Below are 17316 nucleotides of genomic sequence, written 5' to 3'. Positions count from 1 at the left end.
AAAAAAGCATTTTCAATTTAAATTAGATTAAATATCCAATTATGTCCCCGAGAACTCCTACCTCAATAGGAATCTGTTTTACTTTACCGTTTTATAAAAAGAAACATTCACTTTTTTCTTTCTGGTCATAAATGAAGAGTTTTATGCAAAATGATTCATTTTCACCTCTGATTAAAATGCAGCCTATTAAAATAGGTTTGGTGATTACAATTTGAGGTCCAGGGACTCAACAAAATTGTACGGAATAGTTCCTGTATGTACATACACATATTTTTCTAGGAAAGGGTTCCCAGCTTTTATCAGATTTTCACATGGATCTATGACTCTCCCCAAAGATGAATAACTTCTGTTCCAGAGAGAGCTGAGGTTTTGGCAAAAGTAAGGAATCCTTACTCTGGAATCTTGTTTCTCTCAATAGCTCCTAAATCTCTTTGATTCGCCCAACTGCTTTTAAATTCGCAAAGGAAATCCCTAAGACCTACAAAGAAAAGTCAACTCCAGCTCTCCTTGGAAGGGGAACGGGAAGGAATTGATTAATTCTGCAGTGATGAAAATGTAATATACAACTTTTTACTTCATTCCAGGTAGGCTGAATTTCAGATTGGATATTGTCAGCAGAGAAACCATTTCTTTTCCTTTTTGCTCCCCTCTCTATCCTAGTTTTTTACCTTTAAAAGAAGGGCTTATATTTACTTGACTTGAATTTTCCTAGCAAGCTTTTTCTTCTGAATTCAAGTGACTGGAACTGAAATTATTCCACTTGGGGAGAAGAGAAAGCTGAAAGCCAATTTAATATTGGTTTTCAAATACATGAAGGGTACTCAGAGGGAGGACAACAGCCGCAGGAAATGGTCTTTGAACTAAACTATGAGGAATCTGAGTTTCACTCTAAAGTTAAATTTCCTGACATAAAGAGTTCATAACATTAAACTGAGAGATTGAAGGATTGTTTTTGAAGACTTTATAAATAGGACTGATTCTTAAAAGTCTGGGATGGCTTGGATGTGGTCCTGCCTGAAGTCAGGAGGATGAATTTCGCCACCAGTGGTCCCTTCTTGGCCTGTAAATCTAAGGCTATGGCTGGTGTACCAGAAGTTCGAACACTAGCCCTGGATGTCCAGAGGCACCTCTCTAACCAGGGCTGAGCAGCAGCCAATCAATAAATCCCACACACCGGCCATCTCTCAGCTAGCCACCACTGCCACAATGTAACTTGAGGCCTGCTTCTGTCTGAGGCTGGGAAGGGGGTATCCAACAGTGGAGAGAGCTCTGCTCCCTAATTTCACCCCTAGTCCCCCACCAAACACTCGGAGACCCTAAGTTTTCAAGAAAAACAGAAGTAGATCTCAGGTATTGTAGCAGAAATTTGCATGAATGCCAGTTTTGTTTACATCCGTATTTTAACTTTGCAGCACATATTTTTTCTTCTCTTGGCAAGAGGTAATAGCCTAGCTCTACTTCTGAAACAACCGTCTCTAAGACTGGGCTGGTCTCTGCCTTCCTTTTTGCTGGACAATCCTGTCCCCACTAAGAATGGAGGAGACGTCTACAGCCTTAAACCTTCAGATTGGCCTCAAAAGTCTTCATGTGGATCCCAAAGGGGACACCAAGGGGACACTTAAAGATCTGGAAGCTCAGCTCCCTCCACCTCCGATCGGCCCATCCTCATAGGCTCAGAGATGCTGAGTTGTTCAGGGATCCTGGGAAACATCTGGTCAACCCTTGTCTGCAATGCTTGCCCCTCGATCACAGCTCCCAGCTGGTCACCCAGCTCCAGCCAGAGCGCCTACAGAAGAGGGAACCATTAACTCCAATCAAACCATCCAAAAGCTGTCTTGCTCTAAACAAGAGAAAGAGCTGAACTGAAATCTGCCTCTTCCTCTTGTCCGTATGTGCCCCTTCACACAAGTCTGTGAAACGTCACACAAGGATCTAAATGCAGGACATTCACCTGGGCAGTGAAGTCCAAAGACAGCTATAGTGCATGTGTCTTCAGGTTTAGGGTTGGGGATGGCGACGGAGGTTGTTGGGGTTTTTTTGTTTTTTTTGTTTTTTACATTTTGTATGTTTTTTTATTTGCTTCAGGTGAGGTGTGAACTGTCACTTGCCCGCACTCTGGATTTTTTCTGATCCCACAGCAAGGAGCCGTCAAATCAGCTAACGTGAGAAACTGGGAACGAAGACCCCACATCCTGCCATCTTGCCGACAGAGTCTCCTTTTCTAAAAAAAAAAATCAGAAGGTTACTGCGTGAGCCTGGATAGATCCCACTCTCAGCTTTCCACGGTCCCGACCACCGAATCTCAGGTTCAGGAGAAGCATTCCTAGAAGGCTAGTGCCATCTCCCCTTTTTCAGCAACAGAATAATCTGAAAAACATGTCTGAGGACACTTTACAAGTGAAGAATCCCCACCGAGCTCTGATCCATGGGAAAATATCGACAGGGTAAATGCGTGGACTTGTGTGGTTGACTATGGTAGAGCTAAATACCCAGCAGAAACCAAAGGAGGCTGACACGCTCAATATGGAAAACTATTTAGAAAATGCTCACATTATGATTTCATTAATATTGGTAATATGGTGATGTTAACCAACACTACTTATTGTAACCAACATTACTTACTTAATAAAAAAGTCAAAGCATGGATGAGAATAATATGAAGGTGAAAGTGACTTGACTTCTCCCCGAGCACACAGGCCCAGCAGCCAACACAGCAGATGGAAATCATCATCCAGACTATGGGGACATCCTCCTCCTTCTCCTAGAGGGGGCCACCATGCCATGTGCACCCATGACACGGCAGGAAAGAGATGAACCGCTAATGGGATCAAGAGTGGGCGCGTAAGGACCAAGCAAGCGTGCCCCAACTGCAAAAGATGAACTCAGGGAGGGAAGGAAGAGGGTTTAAGTCTGTCCAAAATCTGGAAGGGTGTAAGTAGGGAATATTTTATTAACAAACACATTTGTCTACCTCACTCGTGTCCTCCAAGACAAAGACTCGGACTAAGTTATCTTCGAGTCACCCCAAGGCCCTGCAGGGCCCTGCACACACTAGGTGTTCCGCACGCATGTACACTGAATTGGATTGCATTTTCTCAAGGCCAAAGTCTGTGCCTGAGAACCAGCTCCTTTTAGTAAGCGGTGTTGTGTGGGAGGAGTCTGCTGGCTGGTCACATGCTCAGAGCAGCTGTGGAGCTGAGGCTGCGTGAGAACAGATTCCGAGGGCAGTCTCATCAGCCGTGAAAAGGGACCATTCAGAGTACGACAGAGAAAAAAAAGTCAGTATTTTTTTAGGTTTCTTTTTTCTGTTCTTTACTTACAAAAATAAATCACTCCCTAGTTCTGCTATCTCTATATTAAACATTTTCTTTCCTGCTGCAAATCCACTATTTGAACTCTGAGCATCACTCGGAATTTGAATTCTGTAAAGCAAAGCAATGCAGATATGCAAACGCTGTTCTGAGTATCTTACTGTCCACGTTTCTCACTATCTGCGGTTTTCAACTACACTTCTTACCATAATCAGGTGCCCTTAATTACATATGTTTCTGGCCTATTTTTTTATAATATAAAAACTCATGACAATCTCCTTGGGCTTATGGCCCCATTATGGTTACAGCACGCTATTCAACCCTAGCAACTGCTTAACTTAATGGAGGATTGTGAGTTTCATATTCATGGTTGTAATGTCACTTATGGAACTACATATTGTGCTGTTTGCCTTCCCCTGCTGTTCTGCAATCTCGTTTCAGCCTCGAGGGCTGTCAGGCACACTTGGCCCTTGTGCCAGGACAGAAGACACAAGATAAGCCCTACCAGACATAATGTCAATGTTTTCTTTCCTCTAACTGCAGATATAATGATCTTCAGGCACAAACGTGCATGAGGTGGCAATTAGAGACAGGGCACATCTCGGAAACAACTGTACCGGAAGGACACGAAGAAAGGCAATAATTTCTCTTTCCTAATATGTGGCAACTTTTAGATATCAAAGGAATAATAGACACAATCTATGAAAGGATTTGATTTGTGACAATTGCTTTTCTTTTCCTGATTCCATTAAAGCCAGGTTTGTTGACCCATGGGACCAGCTGTTTTCTTATTTAATACTCCCTGGGCAGCAATTACTTGTATCAATTTCCTTTTATCCAGATCATTTCTATAAAAAATGTCTTTCGGTCATGGTATTTTATTTACCAAAATATGCGCTGGCACAACATGCTTTTATAGTCAGTCTAATTACAGTCAGTTTAAGTAACACAGTTATTTAAAAATTCTATGAATTGTTTCTAATTGTAAAAGTTATTTGTATTCATTGTGAGAACAAAGTGGAAAAGGGTAAAAAAAAAAAATCTATAATGCCACCAACCAAAATGATATCTAGTAATAGACTGTATTTATAAAATTGAGATCATCCCCTGTATGCTGTTTCATACACTTATTTTTCGGTTCACATATCATAAAATTTTCTCATGATATAAGTGATCTTCAAAATCGTATTTTAATGCCACATAAGGCATAGGAATTTTTTCCTATTCTTTGACGTGTTAAATGAAACTATGACACACATTCCTGTAGGTAATATCCTAAATTTCTTCACTCATGCTCCAAATCGCTCTGCAGAAAATTAACAATTTAAACCTCTATAAGGATATGACAAGAACGTCTGCTTCCAATCCTTCACAGTCTTTGAATTATTGCCAATTTGACAGGTAACATGCTATGGTACTGATATTTTCATTTGCGTTTTTCCATATGGTTTTTTGGACAGCTGCGTACCTTCTTTTGTGAACGGCTGCTCAGGATCTTTGCCCATTTTTCTTTTACAGCACTGTTTTGTTTCTAATTGGCATTTAAGAGTCCTTTATATGCTAGGGATATTAACAGATTGCAAAATTTTCCCAGGTTTGTCATTTGCCTTTAAATCTGAGATCATGTTTTAAAAACTCAAAGGAATAGGAAATTGTATCTGTGTCACTTCTCGTATGAACTTCAAGGTGTCATTGGAAATGACTCCATTGATAATAATCAGATGCATTTGATGTTCTGGACTTGTCCACTGGCTGTTAACCACCTAAAATATAAAACCACTTGAGGGGCTTGCCTGGTGGCGCAGTGGTTAAGAATCTGCCTGCCAATGCAGGGGACATGGGTTCGAGCCCTGGTCCGGGAAGGTCCCACATGCTGCAGAGCAACTAAGCCCGTGCGCCACAATTACTGAACCTGTGCTCTAGAGCCCACGAGCCACAACTACTGAAGCCCACGTGCCACAACTACTGAAGCCCACATGCCACAACTACTGAAGCCTGCATGCCTAGAGCCCGTACTCTGCAACAAAAGAAGCCACTGCAATGAGAAGCCCACGCACCGTAAAGAAGAGTAGACCCCACTCACCACAACTAGAGACAGCCCACGCACAGTAACAAAGACACAACACAGCCAAAAATAAATAAATTAAATAAATAAATTTAAAAAAAAAAAACCACTTGAACCTTTTGAAAAAGAGCGCTTTCAATTGACAACTATCCGAAGACAAAAAATGCCAGTAATCTCCATTGCTCTTTTGCCGTTCACGACATCAGGACCCAGAAATGCCCAAAGGTTTTATCCCTACACAATGCTCTCCCTCAAGCCACAGGAACCACACACCAGCAAGCAAAGGCTGTCTAGGACAAAACTCTCATCCTTCAGAATGCAGGCTAGAGTTCTAAGGAAGCCGAGGAACATAAACAGAACAGAAAGAAGCACCCCAGCTTGAGCAACCACACTCACTGAGCTACCTGAATTCCTGAGTCTCATCCTGGCAAGTTAACGACGGGAAATATTCCTTAGGACTCTCTGGGTCTGATGTGTGGACCCAGGATACTAAATTCACTAGAAATGTGCGGAAAACGTTAAACACAGAGCATTTAACTCAAAATGCAACTGAAAGCCAGGCAATCAAGAAGAGAGCTAAAATCAAATATAATATAGAAAATCAGAAAGGACAGAAAAAAATACTTCCTAATTAAAGCACGGGAGGATTTAACAGTGGAGGAAACAGAACAGACCGGGCTTTATGAGATAGGTTCACTCACCCACAATTACTCAGGTAATTGCCACATACAGGTAATCTCCCTGACGGACAGGACATTGTCTTTGTCACAATATGTTAAGTACTCATTCATACATGGGACAATCCACAAATCCTTAATAAAGACAGAAGTCTCAGCCCCTTAAAGAATTATTCATACGCCTGTGGCTGATTAGAATTCAACCATAAGAGATTAGAAATATATTAGAGGAAATCTAAGCTCTGCTTAATCAGATGAGCCTGGTACAGGTGTGAGATTAATTCGCAGTGTTCCTTGAACAGGACGCCAAGCCATCCATCCCAATGGCGGACAATGCGCAGCTTGAATGGAGTTTGCTGTTCACCTGGCCCATTTCCTCCATTCTGCTTTGAATGGTTTATAACTTTTCAATCGTTCATACAGAGGACGATTCCCACAGCTCTGCATCACCTCTCTGTTTTTGCCTTCGTCCAAGATGATGCAATGCATTTTTTTGTGGATTACTCGTGAATTATTTTCAAATGTCTCTGTTGTTACTATAATATTATTAATATATCCTGAAATAGTATCAAATGCTTGACAAAATCAAGTGTTTTGACCTTCAAGGGTCTGGTGTGGTTGGCCAGCTGAGGGGAGAGGCTGCAGAGAACCAGGACCGGAACCTTTTTATCTTAATTGACCTCAGAAGGGCCAGAAGGCAGAAACATAATTATCTGGACAATGTGGGTGAGAAAAACTCACTTCTCCCTGAATCCCTTGTTTAAAGAGGCTTTAATGGACTGAATTACAGATAATTGTTCTGCACTGGTTTGTGTTTAATTAAAATCAGAAAGGGAATAACACTGCCAGGCAAGCAGCTTCCTCTGGGTTAGAATACTGAGTACTCACTCCAAAGGTTTATGCAATGGTTGTACTACACGGCTCCAGAAAGCGCCAACTGGGCAGGAAAATTCATCTAAACAACATTAGTTTTACTTTCACTAATTTCAGAAAAAATCCACTTCACAGAGCTTATAAAACCCTGGTTTTCAAGCATGAGAAAGAAAAATTCTTTCTCCTTTTACATAAAATAATCCTATTTATAAAAGCATTTTCCTCCCAGTTTGTCAAGGCTTAGCTCTGTTTTTTGCACTTTCGTAATTGGCTTTTTTTTTTTTTTAACTTTATCATGTATTATAAGTTGCCTTTATTTTTTAAAACGTCAGGCTTCAAGTGATTGTGGCAAGAGTTGAAATAATGTGGATAGTGAACAACGCCACATTGTACCGAAGATGCACATAGGGGATCGATCACTTCCAACTAAACAATTCACTGATTTCTGTACACAAAAGAGATGTATGAAGCTTTTGAATTCAGCCCTGCGTAGAAACTTCTCACAGTGAAAGATCCCCTTCACACAGCTTCCATATCCTGTTTCATTCAAAGTCCTTGTTTCAGTATGCCATGAAATACCTAGAAAAATTAAATATCGGCCCCTCCTGTGAAGGCCTGGGCCAAGAATTAAGATTGCTTAGAAATAACCTGAAAGATTATCTGAATCTGTTTTTGCTTTGTTTCGGTAACCCACACGATCAGAAATATGCTTTAGCCCTATGGATGTAAAAATTAACTGACTAGAAATGGAAAAGGGTATGTTAATAAATCTACAAACCTAAAAAGAAAATAGTTTCTTAACACCGTATGTTCCAGTTCGGTACCTTCCAGCCCTACCAGCACCCCGGCCCATCAGAAGGACCCAGCTAATTCACAAGAACCGCTTGCTGCCGGAGATTCTTGCCAGAGCACTCAACAGGCCCCTCATTTATTGGGTGGTTTTACGGGTCTCTGGTGCTGAGCAGAGGTAAGGACAGCTTGCAGGGCATGAGCAAGACAGATAAAACCACCCTGCTGTGCACACTGAGCCCGTTCGCACTGGCTCTCATACAGAAAACAAATTGCAACCTCTCACAAAGGGGCTCTTTTCTGCCCTAGCAACCCTGAAAAGTGCAGGCAAAAATGAGTAAATCAGGCCACTTCACATCAGGAGGAGGAAAAAAAAAAAAATGGCTACCACTGCAACAGCTGCTCTCATTAATTAAGAACAGATTTCATCACTAAACTCTTGCTGGTTCTGTCTACAGCAAAACAAATACACAGATGTGAGGCATTTACATACTGGAAATTTTGTACTGGGTAACCAAACCGAATTCACCTTTTCTGCTTTAAAATAGTCTGTTAAAAATATCATCCAAAGAGAAAGCGTAAGCCGATGTTCAAACCTTAAGTACAACTATATTTCTGTCATCATCTTGCAACTAAATTTATTTTGGCATTCTCCCAAATTCACTTTCTTTTTACATATTCAGCATTGCAATGGACTGCCATGGACATGACCTCTTTCAAATAATGAAAATGTGCTACCAGCTTCTTTTACTCATAAAATTGGCTCAATTTATGGCTGCCTCATTTATCCATGTTTTAAAAGACTGCACAGCACATGCAGTAAAACGAATAGCATTTGACCTTTTTAAAGGTAAACTGGTGTGCCGTTAAATCAGATAAATAAAATTAATGAAATGATAAAATTGTAATAAAAATGGGTAGGTAAGGACAAATTAATGGAATGCCACGCTGCTGCAAAGAGAAATCTACAATTCGCACAACATGAATGACTCACACACAAAAGGCTGAACAAAAGCAGCCAATCATATAATGTACAAAAATGGGCAAAAATCATTTTGCTGTTAAAGTCAGGATAGTGGTCAACCACGGGTGGGTAGGGTAGGTCCTGTGAGGGGGCATAAGAGGGCTTCTAGGGGCCTGGTAATGCTCCAGTTCTTAATCTGGGTGAGGGTTACACAGATGTGTGCAATTTGTAAAAATTCTTCAAGCTGTATACTTAGGATCACTTTTCCATTGTATAAATGGTACTTCCATAAGAAGTAAAAAAATAATAAGATTAAATGAAAAAGATAGTCAAGGCATGCACTAAAGTTCATGATTCTCAATGAGCTGCTCACCAATTTGAGCCAGGACCTCTTCACATGACCCAGTCTATCCAGTGATCACAAACTTCCTGACGCTGTTACAATAGTATCCTGATTAACAATCTTTATCAAGTCGTAAGTTTTACTTCCTGAGTGACTAAGTTGGCCATACTTGGTCACTTAAATGTCCTAGGACAGCTTCTTATTTAATAGGTTAAACTGATTACCACCCCCCTACAAAAGGTGTGGATGTTAAGTAACTTTCTATTGTGTATTTCATTAGCACCGCTACAATTTAAAGCAAAGAAGCAGTTCTAAACGTGTCATTTTCAGTAAAATGTGGTTCTAAGCGCATTTTTTCAATGACGTGTTATCACACTATTTTGCCCAAGGAACAATAATCCTTACAGAAGCTAAGAGAAAGGTAGAAAAGATAAGATAATGCCAACACAAGTTGACTTATTTCTAAGAGTCCGAATACTTAAAATTAGATTTAAAACACTACCACTGCCAAAATATCCAGTAGTTCAGTAACAGTTCAAAATATCGTGCAGTTCAGTAATGTTTGGTGGGTTAAAGAGTGGTGGAGTTTTCATTTGGAATTGCAATTTCGGAAGCTGACATTAATGCTGTAAATAAGCATTAAGACAGGAGCAGACCTGGGGAAGCTTACTAAATAAGTCGTGGTGCTGATAGGGTGGTTGTTTTGCACGTTCTCTCCTCCCAGTTGGGTCTTTGATGAACAAAAAGGCTTATGGTTACAAACATAATCACACACACTTTAAGTGGCTTCACAGCTGCACTTCTCAAATGGTGACCATCAATGCATGAACCAGGGGTCAAAGGCATAAAGAGGCTTTCTTTACCCTGACAGGAGGGTCTCACTGACCCCTCTCATTATGTTTGTTCATCTATTTCAACATTGTTGCAAAGGCTGACTTCTCTTCTGATAGCTTGATCCTACCCCGTAATTCATGTCAAACCATTAAACCTAAAAGAAAGGGATATGGGACACTTCATCCATAATCTCTGCGCGAATCTCTCTGGGGTCCACATTGATTAGGGAAAACCCAAGAGAACTTGTACCCAGCACAACGAAACTCTCCACAAACTGGTGTCTGTTGCAATGAACTGAAATAACTCAGCATTTGGTTTTGCCTTCACGTGCAATGATCCCACAGACAGGGATATCTCGGAGCTAATGTTAGTTTAGGTCCATCCACAGACCCTCCCGTGTTCATGCCATTGTGAGATACAGCCGGGGACCCAGGACAAGGACAAGGTTTCATTTTAATTTATTCTCAACTTTAGCTGGGATAAGCGACATTACTTGGACTTTGGCTTATACCAGACTATGGGCGCTTACTTGCTTTAAAGAACTCTTTTGTAGCCAAAATTTAAGAAAACTAGATCTGTATCCTTAATGAAATTATAGATTTCAAATTCCTATTTACTCTTAGAGTGGGGACACTTCCCTGCTGACTGTCTGCTACCCCAAACGGAGGTTTTATACACACGCTTTTAATCCTGAGCTACCCATGGCTTTTGAAAATGTATTCTCTGGTGTTTAAGAATTTAATGTCTGGCCAGAATTCTGACAAGAAGTAAGATATAAAGTATGTTATTTTCTCAGTCTCCAGCCTGGGATAACGCTTGCTTACAAAACACTATGAGTCCGTTGTAGGGAAAAAAAATCACTATGTTTTTAAGCTTCTTTTTTAACTGGACATTAATTTGTGGAGCACCTGCAATGGTAAGCACCGTACTCAGTGCCCAGGACACAAAGATGAATAAGACAGGGTGCCAGCCTGACTGGGAGCTCACAGATTAGTAAAAGCGACAGCTACGTAAATGGATGGGTGGATAGATAGATGGAGGGATAAAAATGGAGGGACGAGAAGTGCTGTGAAGTAACAAAGAAAGTAGCTCATTCCATGAGGAGTAGAGGTTTCACAGAGGAGATGGTAGAGAGGTTTAGTGACGGGTGCCCGATGGGGTAAGGGTGAGTGGATGCAGCAGATTTCAGGTAGGGAACAATTCACCGTAAAACACAGAGGCATGAGAGCACGTGGTGTGTTGGGGGACAGAGTCAAGTTCTGAGTGGCTAAAGAGGAGTGGACCTGGCTCAGGGTCCTGAGGTGTAAGCCAGAGGGGCAGGTGAGGTGAGATGGTGAAGGTCCAAGTATCTGGATTTTTATCTTCTAGGTTAGTATTCTCTAGCATATGTTTCTCAGAATACGAATTCCATAAGTTGTTCTGCAGAAAACAAAAACAACAACCAAACTACTGTTGTGGTCAAGGGAGCTTAGAAAATGCTGCTTCGAATAGTCTCCTTTCAGAGATTCACAATCCACATTTGGTATAAGAGGCTGAGAAATATGGGAGTAAAAACCAGTGTAACTTAAACATCATTTTCGCAGAACTACTGATAACCCTCCCAACGTGGAAGACACCTGTGGGATGCTGAAAGCTGCTCTAGAACAGTGAGGAACAAAAGGAGCTGCTGGAGCCAGAATGTAACATGATCAGACTCGTGTTTTCCTTTTCATTTCCTCTTCATTAGAAAAAAAAAAAAAAAATTTTTTTTTTTTTTTTTTTAATCAGTACACGTCTGGAAGTGATGTGGAGGCTAAACTACACTTGGAAGAGATTAATGGCAAAAAGCCGAGAGGTGATGAAACCCAAGGATGAGGGATCCCACTCAAGAGTCTTTCTTACATAAAATTAAAAGGAATTAACGACGGAGTAGAGGTGAATGATGGAAACAGCAAATGACAATGGCTTCAAAGGTTCTAGCTTAGAGCCCAGAGGAAAGGCCCTCTTTTAACCAAGACACAGAATTTCGGACGAAAAGCCCTCTGCGGAAGGCAGTATGAGCAGCGCTGGTCATTTTAAATCGGGGGTGTCTACAAAAACATCCATAGGGGCACATCAAGAAGCAGTTAGAAATACGGCTCTTCAGTGTAGAAGGAAGGTCGAGATTAGAGATACATGTTATAATCGCATAGATGATATATGAAGTCATCGGATGGATAAACTCCTCCCCCTACCCTCATGGGAAAACTTGTAGGGCGAAAATAGTACAGAATCCAGAATACCAACACTGCAATGTATAAAATACAAAATTAATTAATCAGCTTCATGCAACTTTTTTTTGATATTTTAATCCTAGGGGGTTTTATTGTCATTTATTGTAATCTTAAAGTTTTATTGCAATGTAAAAGGTTCTATTTTACATTATCCAAAACAGAAATATAGTGCAGAGGCAGACAAGGTTGTATATTATATTTTATTATACCATGTCATTGGTATATCATGAAAAGGAACCAAAACAGGTTTGGAACAGAATAGGGTCTAATTTAATACACCTGAAGCCCAGAGCAATTAAGAGAACTGACCAAAGTCTTGCCGCTGGTTAGTCTCGTTGGCGACTAACCCAATAATGATTTTAAAAAGGAAAAAGAATGAATCTGGGGCCCAGGTCTGGAAAGGAGACTGAGAAGTCCATCTGTGAATTTTAATCAAAACCATGTATTTTTTAATCCTATGAAATGAGAAGGTTGAAAATCAGTTCAAAATATGATGTTCTCTTTCATTTTACTTACTTCTAAGGCATGTGAGAAAGCAAGTAAAATCAAATAATTCACTTGAATAAGATTATTCACAGGTATTAGAAAAGCATTTTGCTGCTTTCACATGTTCTCCTTTTAGTTTTAATTGCTGATCTTAGAGTGTTAACAATATTAACGAGTTTTTTTCTTGATGTAGCTGAATTGTGTTTCATCATCACATCATGGCATTAGCCTGACTTCTTGGGAGGGCAGTGAAAAAAAAGCAATATCCTACATCAACAGGGGTCTTACCATCCCACACAGCCACTCAACAAACAGTTCCCAAGTACCTAACACGAGTGAGGCACAGTCCTTACTCACCGAGGAAACACCAGGGAAAGGAAGAGGGAGCAGCACGATCATAACTGAGCTCCAGGAAGATTCCAGTAGCCACCACTTAATTGCGTACAATGATTTCAACGGACTGGCATTAAGTTCTTAAGCATTTAAGTACAGAATACTTTAAAACCTGTGTGAGGGCTTCCCTGGTGGTGCAGTGGTTGAGAATCTGCCTGCCAATGCAGGGCACACGGGTTCGAGCCCTGGTCTGGGAAGATCCCACATGCCGCGGAGCAACTGGGCCCGTGAGCCACGATTACTGAGCCTGCGCGTCTGGAGCCTGTGCTCCGCAACAAGAGAGGCCACGATAGTGAGAGGCCCGCGCACCGCGATGAAGAGTGGCCCCCGCTTGCTGCAACTGGAGAAGGCCCTCGCACAGAAACGAAGACCCAACACAGCTATAAATAGATAAATAAAATTAAAAAAAAAAAAAAAAGAAAGATGGAGAACATTCAATGCATTTGTTTAAAAAAAAAAAAAACCTGTGTGAGATATAACAAGATTTACAACTCTCTTCAGAGAGGGGGGGATAAAACCCCTCAAGAGTTATGAAATACTGTTGCACTGCAATGGGAATGCACTTAACTTAACACAACTGAGCTGTACACTTAAAGATGGTTAAGATGGTAAATTTTATGCTATGTGGTTTTTTTTACCACAATTTTCTAAATTTTTAAAGGAATTATGGAATTAAATTATCTTAAACAACTTAAATTTGTCCATGAAATGCCTGTTCTATAACCCACAGGGAAGAGGGGAGCTTGCCAAGATTTTGAGGTGGGGAAGAAAGAGGTGAAATTGGATCTTTAGGAGATTAATCAGATAATGCTGTTCAGGGCTTATTAAAGAGAGGTTGACCAGATGAATATTCAAAAGCTGGAAAAGCTAGTATGAAAGTGAAGTAAATAGGAAGGTAGCACAAAGATTTGGAAGAATATGAGTTTTTTGGAAAGATCAACCAACAAGATATGGTATAAATAAAGAAGAACCCTAGATGATTCCAAGACATCAAGTTCCAGTGAGAACATGATACATGTTGGATGCTGTTTAACCACCAAGGCCCCTGAGATACATGCCAGAAACTCGAACCAAGAACTCAGATGAACCCAACTCACCGCAGCCCTCACATACTCAGCTGAGCCATCACTTTTTCTCCCAGGGAGGTTACCCTACTCACCTATCCCTACATAGTCTTCACTTGAAGTTTACTGGGGAGGAGAGGGATTAACAGAGAAAGGAAACAGTCATTTCATTTCCAATTTGATGGAACTGAAGAAATTTCTGGAGGGTGAAAGAGTCTCTTCTAAAACTTCACTGTGCTCTAGGAAACAGAACTGAGAAAAATTAATCCCTTTACAGACTTTATGCCTTTAGGCAATCTGACAATTGGTGATCTTCCTTCGGTTTTGGATCTTAGTTCTGTAGGCAACTCAGAAACTCTCTTGCTCTGATCTGTACAAAAGGTCATCTGGTGTTTCCAGATCCATCTCTGTGGTGTTCCATTCACTAAAACAGCAGATTAAATTAATCTTGGCTGTTCAACATTCACAAGGCCTGCAAGGCTCTCCTCTCCATTCCAACGCTTGGGCAGAGGGGAAAAAGCTGAGTCAGAATGTCAGTATATTTGAGTTGAAGAATCTTACCACGGCATGTGGTATTGAAAAAATAAAAAAATAAAACTCAAGTTTTTAATTAAAACCTTCACAACTTTATCACAAAATGTTTCAGCCTTTGCAGATTAAATGGAATTTTCCACTTAAAAGAAGCATACTCAATTTCTAGGGGAAAAAACAGTACCTGGAAAAGCAAAATGAATTTTTTTCCCACTGGAATGTACATATTTAGACTATCTTACCTACTTCTATTCTTTAAATTTAAGCTTAAATATTTATTTTCCATTTTAAAAGTAGGCATATTTTAATTTCTAATCTAAGGATATTGTGGTCTACTAAATATTTTATGTTATTTTTTTTTACTTCTGCTAGCTACTTAATCTATGAAATACAGCTCAGGAAAAAAATGCAGTCATAAAACCTGTTGGTATAAAGATAAGCAGTTTATTTAATATCTAATTAAATGTGGTCACCAGAGAAATCACAGCTTATGAAACTTTATCAGAAAAAGATTAATCCATTTCAGGCTTAACCCAAATGTCATAAGAGAACTCATGAATTTAGATAGGAATCCACTTATTATTCCAAGAAATTTTCATATTGAATAAGAAGAACCTATATTACTGGCTATATTTATACTTACTTCAATCAAACTTATATACTTTGTAATATCATTGATTTCAGGGGTAATCATCATATATAATAATACAATAGGGAGCCTTTCTCTGTTTGTCAAAAATTTCTATAATGTTCTAAAACACTTGATGAATTTATAGATCCCATTCTTCCAGAAATTCAACAAATTACATAGACTGTGTCATTTTAATTCAAAAACAACAATTCAACAAAAACTACTGAACGAACACCTATTATATACGTTGGACTCAGGCACTGGGGAAGTCAGAATGGGGAAATAATTCTTTCCTTTGAAGGGCTCATGGAAACCATGAGAGACAAACCTTTAAACAAGCAACCACTGATATACAGTAATAAGTACTATACGGCACAGACTGCTTGTTTTTCTCCAAATCTATTCGTGTCTTCTTCCGTAATGATAAAAATTTTCTCTGGGCACATGGTGACCCGCATAAAGACTGGATGCTTTCCTCAGCCTTCTCTGAAACTAAGAGAGCCGGGTGACTAATTCTGCCCAGGGGGATATGAAAGAAAGTGGTTTGTGCTCCTTCCAAGTTGAACGGTGAAAGGGCAGGGTGCGCTCCGCTTTCCCTTCTCTCTTCCCAGGCTGGAAAGGAACGTGGACCATCTTGGATCACGTGGATGAGCCTAACACTCCTACTGGTCATAGAACAACAGGAGAAAAGGAGCCCGAGTCCACAACAGGATATCACAGAACAGAAGCCCCACACCGTCTCAGATTTAAAATGAAAGAAAAATTAACTTTTGTCTTGTTTTCTAAGCCACTGTTTTTGGAATCTATCATGTGAAGCAGTACTCTGCTCTAATTAATTTATAATAGAAATGCTTCTTTTCCTGAGGATTGTGTAACTAGAAAATGCCCATTAAAAGGAAAAATGAAAATTTAATAGTCTAAGTGAAGGAGAGTTTGATTTATAACCTTTTCATGAAAAAATAAAACCCAGAATTATAACAATAAATTAATCTTACAATTAATACAACAGAAATGAGAATTAAAATTTTGTAAATTCTTAGAAAAAAAATGACAAGTAATCATTGGGGTATATATATATATATATATTTTTTTTTTTTAACAAAAATAAATGATCATGTGATACAACTATGGGAAAAAAATCAGAGGCAGTAAGAAACAGAAGGTACACCCCAAACTGAATCACTGACATGAAGAAGAGGCTTAGGAAAATAATAGTGAGTGCAGGTGAAAAAATACAGATCAAAGCAATTAGAAAGGAGCTAAAAGGTCTGAAAAAAAAAAGACCACTATGACTCAACATAAGGATAATTCAATTCAAAGGCAAATCAAAACCAGTGTGTGTGAAAAACATGTGCAAACACTTAATATATTAAAAAAAAAATTCCCTGAACTAGAAGAGTGAACTAATCTTGAAAGACTGAAAGAGCACTCCATGTTTCAGGAAATGCTCAATACTGAAACATTTTCATTAAGCTGAAGAGTTTTAAAGAAGAAATTATTCAGGTATTTAAGCAGAAAGAATGAAACATCTACATGAAATAACAGGATGGGTATACCAGAATGTACATCAAAGCTCAAGAGCAGCTCCACGTCTGATGAATCCAAAGAAACATAAAGACAGGAAGAAAGAGAAAGAATGTTGTCTGGAGTGAAGTTCATCTTATGTTTGTGATTTTTTTTCTGGATGGTAGGATTTGAGTTGGCTTTTATTTCTTTTTAAGATTTTTTTATTTACTTATTTATTCTATTTTTCGCTGCGTCGGGTCCTAGCCGCGGCACACGGGATCATCACTGAGGCATGCAGGATCTTCACTGAGGTGCGCGGGCTCTTTGTCGTGGTGTGCAGGCTTCTCTAGTTGTGGTGTGGGCTCCAGAGCGCATGGGCTCTGTAGTTTGTGGCACTCGGGCTCTAGTTGAGGCACGCGAGTTCAGTAGTTGTGGAGCGGGGGCTTAGTTGCCCTGCTGTATGTGGGATCTTAGTTCCCTGACCAGGGATCGAACCCGTGGCCCCTGCATTATAAGGTGAATTCTTTACCACTGGACCACCAGGGAAGACCCCTGATTTGGTTTTTAAATTTCATTGTTCTTCATTATTTAAATTGT

At 39.9% G+C, this 17316-nt stretch overlaps 1 protein-coding gene across 4 annotated transcripts in view; it reads right to left on the bottom strand.

Moving 5' to 3' along the window:
• AFF3 (ALF transcription elongation factor 3) overlaps nucleotides 1-17316 on the bottom strand; it is a 557646-nt gene that overhangs the window by 434771 nt on the left and 105559 nt on the right. The window lies entirely within an intron of this gene.

This window comes from Balaenoptera physalus, assembly GCF_965194825.1.
Source record: "Balaenoptera physalus genome assembly, chromosome: 15".
Taxonomy (NCBI): domain Eukaryota; kingdom Metazoa; phylum Chordata; class Mammalia; order Artiodactyla; family Balaenopteridae; genus Balaenoptera; species Balaenoptera physalus.
This window is presented reverse-complemented; position numbering and strand designations above follow the sequence as displayed.